This window comes from Pteropus vampyrus, unplaced genomic scaffold (genome assembly GCF_000151845.1).
Source record: "Pteropus vampyrus isolate Shadow unplaced genomic scaffold, Pvam_2.0 Scaffold43, whole genome shotgun sequence".
In the NCBI taxonomy this organism is placed as follows: domain Eukaryota; kingdom Metazoa; phylum Chordata; class Mammalia; order Chiroptera; family Pteropodidae; genus Pteropus; species Pteropus vampyrus.
Genome location: NW_011888824.1, coordinates 8,057,131 through 8,060,242, shown reverse-complemented (window position 1 = coordinate 8,060,242; position 3,112 = coordinate 8,057,131). Strand labels below are relative to the sequence as shown.

Genomic DNA, 3,112 nt, shown 5'->3' with positions numbered 1-3,112 from the left:
TCATTCATTTATGTATTGTTTTATGGCTACTTTTCCACAACAGAGGTGAATAGTTGCAACAGAGACCATTTGGATTGCAAAGCCTAAAACATTTACTATTTCTCTCTAGCAGCAAAAGTTTTCTCTCTCCTGATATAAGCCATCGCTTTTTCCATATGTCTAGAAGCCATCCTAGTAGGCAGATATTTGCAAGTGTTAAATTCTGGATCCTAAGAGAGTATTCTCAAATTGATAAACTCTCCTTTATTCTACTTTATTTTCCAGCCACCTTATCAAGCACTATCTAGCCCCATGTGTAGTCTCCCAATTCTTGCTAGTACATACTGGCTAGTTCTTTTAACTCTGGGGACGTAGTCCCTCCCTCCATTATCATGTTCTGCATATCCTTGGCTCTGTTATGTTGTAACTTACCTCCAGTTATTGGTGTAGCAGTTAGAAGGGAAGGAAAGGGCAGATCCTAAGGCAGACACATGTTGTCTTGAAGGAGAGTTTGGGCTCTGCTTCATTTTCAAGCAAGGAGAGAGTTCTAGCTTATAAAAGGAAGACCACTTATGCTGACCAGAGGGTTCAGGGAATCATGCCTTTCCAGATTTATATGAACATCAACTCAGATCACCCCATCACATTTATCAGTATCCCATTATTTCCCAACTAATACTTCAGTGTTGATATAGCAAGAGTGCTTTACTTGGAAGTTTAAACTCATTGAAGCTCAGATACTCTGACAAGTAAACTTGGTCCCAAGTTTACTCTTTCTTCTCACTGCAGGCGATGATAGTCTCTTTATATACTTCTAAATTATAACTCAATTTTAATTCTGAATTCAATAAAGTGGCATCCGTACTAACCATAGAAACAACCTTCTTATGCAACAGACACATAAATATTTAAGGACTTGGCCCCATAACATCCTAGATTATTGAAATCGTTTAATGTATTAACTACATTAATCAGGTAACCAAACAGGTGTTTATGAAAAGGCAATGTGCATACAAATCTGATATTTGATGTAATTGTTTCCAAATTAAAAGACTAGACTTTAGAATCCAAAAATAAAGAAGCAGCAGATCCAAGAGAACAAAAACTCTATCAGGGCAGATAAAGGTGAAAATAACTGATTCTTTGGAGATTTAGGTAAATGTCTGCAGGCAACTTCTGTTTCTAGAAATAGGTAAAAATGTAACTGCTTTACTCAGAGTGTTCAGAAAACTAATTGATGACTGAAATATAAAAAATGGAGACTCTGAGGTGAGAGGGAAGAATGAAGTCAGGTTATAGATTGGTCATCTGCCTTAAGTTGCTGAAATGCACAACAATGGCGAGGGGTTACGGAAGTGAAATGCCTTGAAATTTACCAGTAGCAACCATACAAAGAAATAAATCTAACTTTGTTTCATGAACTTTGGAAAGTGTTGGGCTAAGGAAAGAAGTCCTGGCTAGGAAGAGCAGGACTCCTAACCAGGACTTCGGAAGCTGTCCTCGGGGAAGAAGGAAAATCAATCAAACCCTGACAAATCTCACCAACACCACATAACCTGTAGAGACATAAGAACAAGTGGTAGTAAAACCTTTAAGAGTAGATGCTCAGGTTATTAGAGACAAGGCCTTGGGCTCTCAGCAAATGCGGAAGAAACTTCAGAGCTCACCATTTTACAGAGCTTTACTCTGAATTGTGAAAATGATCTGAAACTCCAGATTGTACTGCCACAGGACTAAGTACAACTCCAACTAGATACAGGGAAAAATCTAAGAACAGAAAACAGACATCAGGTCATCCAGTGTAAGCTGCATTCAGGCCTTAAATTCACCGCTTTCCTGGCCCATCCCATCAGAAGACTGGAAAAGTGGCTAGAATTCCCATAACACAGCTGTAAAACTCAGCTCACAAGGAGGTACAGTTCTCAGAGATGGTAGTTAAAAGCAAACTGTGACCACCCACCCTTTGGATCATTTCCAATAGTAGGTATGTTCAGAGCTGCTCTTTTTAACATAAACTAAGCGAAAGCACCTTTCATACACACACACACACACACACACACACACATTCTACCTCAAAAGAAAAATAAATTATAAAAAAAAAAAGTCAAGGAAAATCATGGCATGCAAAAGCCAGATGAAGAATTTATTTTGAGAAAAACAAATAATCAAACTCAATAAAAAATTATTCCCTATAAATACATCATGATATAAAAAGTACTTAATAAGAAAATAAATTCAATAATACAAGAGCTCAAAACTAAGATAAACAACCAAATAAAATAAAAAGAGGAACTCCAGAGCCAGAAAAACAGAACCCAAACATGACTTGCAAACCAATAAATAAATTATAAACAGCAAGCAAGCCACAGACATACAAAAAGGGAGAAGATTATCAAGTGCTTGTAAAGACATGGACTAAGAGTTTAATCAAGTAGAGAGAACTTGATACACATGATCCAGGAAAACATGATTCAGGCCAAAGAAATCAGTATACATAATGTGACACACACGCAACAAATGCACAGGAAATTGTCCAAAGACATAATATAAAAATTGCCTAAAGTAATGAAAAAACTAAAAGAGCAGACTGAAACATTTTAGAAGTACTGGAATATAACTGAAACCTAAGAGCTTTTCCAGAAATAAAAAAAAAAAAAAAGCAACCAAACAGAAGATAAATTAAAGGAAAGTTCTCAATGGAAATAATGTTAAAGAGGACCATGGTGTCTAATGAGTACTGAATCCACCTATATGCAGGAAGAGTAAAACTAAACATCGGTGAGATTTGTTATAGAAAAAGAATGCTTTAGAATATTTGCCAACTTAAAAAAATTAATGTAAATAATATAAACAATGAAGGTCAAGTAAGTGGTTGAGAAAAATACAGGAACTTACTTTCTTATTTTCACATAAGAGCTCAAGTAGTACCATATAAATATTAAACTCAGAATTTCTGATACACATTGATACCCTTATAATCTTTTTTTCTTAGCTTTAATGGAATTCACAAACTTGTGGTAAAGAATATTTGTTCAAACTACAATTCATTTATTTAATTTTTCTTTGTGTTAAAACATTAGTTAATATACTAAACTAAAATTATTGTATATGATTTTATAAAAATTATCACTGC

The 3,112-nt window shown here is 35.1% G+C and overlaps 1 long non-coding RNA gene across 1 annotated transcript in view; it reads left to right on the top strand.

Moving 5' to 3' along the window:
• Nucleotides 1-338: 338 nt before the first annotated feature.
• The window catches only part of LOC111738761, a 14,576-nt gene continuing 11,802 nt past the window's right edge, over nt 339-3,112 (top strand). Inside the window, exons 1-2 of the long non-coding RNA XR_002779965.1 lie at nt 339-350; nt 2,665-2,668. This is a non-coding gene — a long non-coding RNA (uncharacterized LOC111738761). The remainder of the gene's footprint in view (nt 351-2,664; nt 2,669-3,112) is intronic.